This window comes from Mytilus edulis, chromosome 8, assembly GCF_963676685.1.
Source record: "Mytilus edulis chromosome 8, xbMytEdul2.2, whole genome shotgun sequence".
Lineage (NCBI taxonomy): Eukaryota > Metazoa > Mollusca > Bivalvia > Mytilida > Mytilidae > Mytilus > Mytilus edulis.
Window position 1 is genome coordinate 82,340,448 of NC_092351.1, and position 7,235 is coordinate 82,347,682.

Here is a 7,235-nt window from a genome sequence, read left to right on the forward strand (position 1 = left end):
CTGTAAATATACTTTTTTATTTGTCATCGATTTTCTACAATGCTTTATTAAAGTAAAATAGTTTTCTTTCAGTTGTGTTGTTTTAATGATCTAAGAATAAATTAGTAATGGCGTTATGCAAAGCATTTGGAAAATGTTATGCAAAAAAATACTAATATCACAAAGTGTCATCATTAGATAGTAAGCGAGTCATACACTTAGACAAATCCCTTGTTTGTCGAAGAAAGGCTCCCTCGTGAATGCAGTGATCTTCCTATAGGAATCGAATCGGGGATATTATTAGTTACATAGTGGTCTTGCCGAATATCTTAACATGTGAAATTTAGACTAGTGACCTATGAAAATGAGCAAAACTTCGATACTGTTAGCATTAAGAAACTAGCTACTTCCATTCATCCTACAAAAACAGATGCCAACAATAACAACTTGTTAGGTTTAATTGTGTTTTATGAATTTATTTCCATATTAATCATCAATATCTTCATCTGTTGAAACCTTTAAGAATTTTTTTTACAGCAGGATTTGGATGGACCGTAAGTGTAGTAAAGCTGTTGATGTTTACTTAATTATAGATAGCACAGGAGTGCTCCGTTAGTTATGTTATATTTATTTGCTTTAACATGTTTGCACTGTTGTTCACTTGTGAAAAAAAAACTAATGTTCACTAATGATTCATTACTATTCGTTGGATACTAATTTTGGAGGGATTCCTGGGTACAGGTGAACCACGAATTTAGATGTTCAACGAATTACAAATTATCTTTAGTCTTTGTAAATGTTTTTTGCACATTTTGACAAAACCACGAAATTAGGTATCCTCGAAAATGCAAGGTTTCCACATTCCACAAAAATTGGTACCAACAAAAATAAATGAATCCATAGTATTAAGCCAAACGACTGGAATTAATATCAATTGTCCTAAGATACAAATTAACGAAATATTCATTAAATTAAAAACATGGTAACTTTATTTAACATTTTCTTACATGAATCTACAACATTGTTTTTGGTGTTTCATTATATTAGTTTGCAAACTTTAGGAAAAACCGAGTGAATATTTGATTGGTTTTCTTCCACTGGTGGTTCATTTCTTGAATGATATACAATGTTATGTGATGTCTGTTCTGTAGTACTACACATGATAAAGCTTTATGCATACAAATCATTTCGTTATTTGAAACAAAGATCATTTCTGCACTAAATTTTGAAAAGTGCATATTTTACAAAGTTTGAAGGCAAGAAAGCAATGGTTGTATTACATCTATTCAGTAAAAAGCAAAAAATAAACACTTTTTTTAATTATTATTTTAAGGTTTGATAACACTATTTTTGGGGATAGATTTTTGACTGTCTATGTTATTAATCGTATTATGTTTATGTGTTATTCCTGGGATCTGTAAAATATTAAGACAACAAGTGAAACTTGATTAATCCTATAATGTTTTGTTTTACATTTTTTCTGGATTTTTTATTGTTCGGTTGATCAACTACAAATGCAAATAACGTTTCTTCAATGACAAGGAAAGGCTTATTTGTTATTTAAAATTTGGTGACAATCAGATTAAAGGTAGCTTCCTTCATATTGCATATAGAATGAAATAGCAGAAAAAAATCGGTCTAGACATTTAATTAAATGTGTAAAGTAGTAAGTTCGATGAGGGCCATATTTTGCCCCAGTTTTTAAGTTAAATGTTAAATGTTAAAAGTATTTTCAGTTTACAGAAAGACATGTGTGAAAGTTATCTAGAACTATCTCTGTCAAAGTTTTTTTTCTTCAGCGTTCATTTTAATATCCCGATTAGGTAAAAATAAGGAATTTTGGCGAAATTTGACAAAATCAGCAAGATTTCAGTTAAATTCAGGAAACATATAGCGCAGGCGTCAACAAACTAAATATTCAAGTTGTTTATTGGCTTTAAGTGTTGTACTTACTTACAATAACACACGTTTTCTTTATCAAAGTCATTGATTAAATCAGAAAAACAAATTACAAAAAAAAAAAAAAACAACATATCTGTCTATGATTCTTCAATTTTTTTTTTTATTTTTATACAATCTATAGAAATTCAAATATTTGTATATTGTTTTTGTTGCAGTGTTTGTTACTTGTATTTGGTTTTATATTAGAATTTTTGGTGAATAATAGAACTGATGATTTGTCGGTCTTCCTCAAACTGGAATTCGATTGTAATTTGGCTTCACTTAAACAACCGGAATGGCACACACTTGTAGGACAACATTTTCCCTTGAAAAGTTTCTAGAGAATAGACGATACCTTGTTTCAAAGCAACGTACAACAACCGAAAATAAACAAAACGAAAAATGTGTTTACCGTTGCATAAAGCATAAAACCAAAATATGAAATACATCCCTAGTCTAAATTAAAATAGTTATTTGCATTTCAAAAGGAATATCAAAGTATTGATTTCAAATAAAATATTATTCCGCGAAACTTCATAAATATTTTTGACACACCAACGTTATGGTGAAACGTTTGAACTAAAGCTTCGATATATATATATCAACAGTGGATTTGACAATTCATGTTAGCCATTGAAAAATCTTCTCTGATTCATCAATCAGATCTTTCTGTGAATGTTATTTTAGTTGTTATTAAAACGTTAAAGTATAAGACACAAACGAGACCAATAATCACTCTCTATCTCAAACATGTGTGCAATCCCTATTGATGGTTAAACGATGAAAATATTGTGTCATAAGTTGTGTTCCTGACTTTACAAAGTCAACTTTTCCGGTAGAAAGATCTATAAAAACACAATGTGTTTTCATCGTTGTTTTGACTGGATATTATACATGTTATACTTTATTGTTTTTGATAATCCAAGTTAAAAACACGATTTGTTTATATTTACGTGAATTATCGAAATGCATATATGATGCAGTATAATTGGTACCGTACTACTATTATTTACACTAAGATTGCTAACTATGCGTGTGAGTACATGTAAGTGGCTGATGATATTACCAACCATGTAACCAGTACTTCGGCACTGACATAAACAATAATATAATTATGTTTTGGAAATCTTAATTAAGGAAAATATCTACCTCGTCCCAAGCGCTTATTTCTTCTCAGTAATGTATTTCGTTTTATTCCATGTCCTTTTTGTGTCATTAGCTCTCAAACGTTTGAATTAGGATCACTTTGACAAATATGTCGGACTCGAGCATCACTTAAGTGTCATAAATTGTCAAAACGCTCACCTGGCTCAGTGCAATTTATATCTTCAATGTTATTAGATTTAAAAAAAAAAATTCGAAAGAAATTACATAACTCGGAACGAAATGAGGTATTATCAACATATGTTTTGCAAAGTGTTACTCATATAAGTTTATATAGAAGTCAAATCAAGTTAAACTGTGTTTATTTGTTTAGGAAATCAAGTTAAACTGTGTTTATTTGTTTAGGAAATCAAGTTAAACTGTGTTTATTTGTTTAGGAAATCAAGTTAAACTGTGTTTGTTTGTTTAGGAAGACAATTTAAACTGTGTTTATTTGTTTGGGAAATAGCCTTAGGCATCACCAAGGAATGATGTTTTCTACTAAAGACAATGCTAATGATCATGATGATAGAATACATACCAGCTGCGCACAGATGCGTGAAGGGGCATGGTGGTACAAGTCTTGTTATCAATCTCATTTGAATGGAGTATATTTAGGTGGAAATCAGTCTTCAGTTGGAATCAACTGGAGAGCATGTAAAGGTTTCTAATCGCTGAAATTTACTAAAATGATGATTAAACGACACCAATAACCAGTTTGAGAAGGACTCATTTGTTTTAAATACGTTTGATTACGTATCTAAATCAGTTGGAAGTTATTCACTGAATGTAAAATATATGACTATCGAAGAGACATAAACTTTCTTATTGTGTTTGTTTTTGTTCTTTCTTATTAACTTCCTATTAACGTTCTGTTTAGCGGAAAGTCAATTTGGAAAATTTTGAAATAGCTATCAGAATTTATATTTACTTACTGAGGGCGTCATCTTGCCACTGCTTTTTGTCCAAAATCAATAAAAAGCTCACGATTTCACACAGTATAAAAGTATATTAAAATCAAAAGATACAAAAGCCACACCATATAACAATGTATACAAATACTAAAGTAAATGAACTTTACCCCTAAACGTAAATTTGGAATCTAACATTATCTGAACACTCTGAATGTAACAAGTTGTGAATTCAGCCCTAATTAAATGAGTTGCACGAAGACTATCCAGTTTCTGTCGAGGATTTTCAGCAATTCAAACTTATGAAACAAGCTTTACTTTCAAAAGGTAAGTGCTGACTACCGAGCTGGTGAATAAGCACCACACTAGCAGTATAGGAAGACTTGATTTTACAAATCTGTCAGTACAAGAATTTGCTAAATGAATAAACATATGTTCTTTGTATTCATCAACTAATTTGATCCTAAGTATGTCTTCTTCAAGTCAATACGTGTCTCTTATCCTCAGTATATCTATCTTTAAGTGAATAAGTGTCTGTCTCTTTAAAAAAGTAGAATAAAAAAAAAACTGAATTTTGAGTAAATTCAACTTGGAAATTGCAACACCAAAAGCTCAAACACATCAAACAAATGGATAACAAATTTCATATTTCTGACTTGGTACAAGCATTTTCTAATGCAGTAAATAATGGATTAACCTGGTTGTAAAGCTAGCTAGAAAGCCAATGATTGCTTCAAGAATTATTACGGTGATCTTTTTGTAAAAAAATGTCTCTTATTCTAACACTGTCTCCAGCTAGTCAATAGTTGTTTTCAGATTTAAAATGTTATTTGTTTAATAGGTGTTATAATTGTCTGAATAAAGTGAGATTTGAATTATATTATAGAATTAGATTTAATCAATTAAACGAATTACTTACTTTTTGTAATACGATAACACTAGGATACAATATTTATCTTTTCTGGAAATTGTATAACAATATCATCAACTAATATAATCAGGTAATAAATTATGCATGTATTTAAACTTACAGGTTTCATGTGAATCAATATTTACTTCATGCTTTGTCATGAATCCTAATACGATATACTATTTTCAATTTTGTTTTAGCAATTATTTATATTTTGATATTGAAATAAAATGCTTGACCAAATAAAAGTACATATGCCAAGACAAGCATAAGATAATAAGTAAAACTTCATAAAAGCATAAAAATACACAAAATGCAAGTTAAAATGTATATCAGTATTATCAGGGTTGAATTAATAATACTGTTGATATTGGTGTATCCCATTTTTTAAATATTCTGAAATTAATAATTGGGTCAATGATGTATCCATTTCTAGAACAAAAATTGTGTTGGTTCCTTCCAGCAGACACAACATCAATACTGTTGCGGTTGTGTTACAAATATACTACACGGACGTTTTTTTTTAATTAATTTATCAATTCGTCAAAATGCAGGTATGTACGCTCCATAGAGAGTCACAAGCATAGCACTGCCACTACCAAACTTAAAACTCATCTAAACATCTGAAAAGCCGGTCTTTAAATGGTTACCTAAAAAACACAATTAACTATTTGAATTCCATCTCATCTCCGCATCTATTGTATTCTACTATTAATATGTGAGTGCTTCTAACTACCTCACTTATCTCTATGTTAAATGTTGTTATACACTTTTGAAATAAAGCTGATGAAAAAAATGATATTACTTATTTTTGAAAGTGTTTAAAATACTTAAGATGTTTTAGATTAAAATACGTGTTTTTGATGGTCTCTTAATTTCAGGTAACGGTCGATGTTTCTACTCTTAAAACTACATTATGCCGAAGGTATCACTCGTCCAGTAGTCTTCGAACTGCAGTTACTACTGTTGCCTTTATTTGACATGAGATATCATTGCCAGGGTCATACTTATAAATTAACTGTTTACAAAACTTTGAATTTGGGAACTAATAAGGCTTCTCTACATCAGGAATACATGAGACATTGCAAGAAACAACCCTCTAATCAAATCAACTTTATTAATTACGAGTACTACGCAATTTTGGCGCTATTGGCTCATTCATGGCGGTAAGTTGTGAACTGTGAAGTATGCTGGATTGCACAGAGAGAACAACCAAAGCAGAAGAAAACAGATTGGAATTGAAATCGCATTTCACCTACAATGATTTAATTCACAATTTCTGTTGGCATGTTAGTGATAAAGTGGCTTCGTGCATCATAAATAAGCCTAATGTAAATTTGGTTGCATGTAGTAAGGCTGTAATTTCATGAAACGTAAAACAATACAACAATACAACAATAAAACAAAAGAACAATAGAACAATGGAACACAGCTTTTTTTTCTTTGCTAAAAAAATGCATGAAATCAAAAGATATACATATATATATTTGAAAAGAAAAAAATCGTGTAGTAACTCGTCAAATAATTTTCTACTTGACAACTGGGATGTGTTTCAATATTTTGACTTTACGATTTACTGCACAACTAGTTATTTTGTACAATGAGTTTTATCTCGCCTATTAGACATGTTACGAAAAGGTATATCCTCGACGCTGAGGTTGACAAAATATTATTTAAATGTGGGGACGGTGTCAAAACATTGATTATAGATTTCAACAGATAATCTGTAAATCGTGTGCTTCTTGGTTAATTAGTATCTAGATCATCAATAGTGAAACATTGAATATGACAATTGCTCTTTGATACCAATGCTAGTGGTTACGCGTGACGGAGTTAGTGTGCCGGAAAAAAAGTGGCCTGGAAAAAGGGGGGCTGAGAGTTATATTTGATTCTATATTGATAATATTTACATAGTAAGCCATATTAACAAATTAGTTTTATTGTTTTATGACAGTTCATAAAAAATCCAATCTGCCGCTTCAATTATCCCGCTCAGTGCTCTGGTTGGTGTTTTTCTCTCTCATGTGTCTTATTGCGCCTTTAAAAAATCTGAAAGTTTTTCTGCCCCTTATAGCGTGTTCGACATAAACCCGAAATTCTGATAACCGCAATTTCATTCTTTTTTGCATTTGTTTCTTTCTACTCGTGGTAAAGCTCTTAGTTGGTCGGGTCTTGAGGGCGATCGAAATGGTTAAATTCTATCAGCTAGGATGACAAAATTATGGGTGAAATCTAACTTTAAACCTGGTCCAAATAAAAGTTTGACAGGGTTAAACATGTTTATGAGAGCTCAATGTTGCAGTTCAACACTATGGCTTACTACATATTAAAATAAGTAACAATTGCCTGAA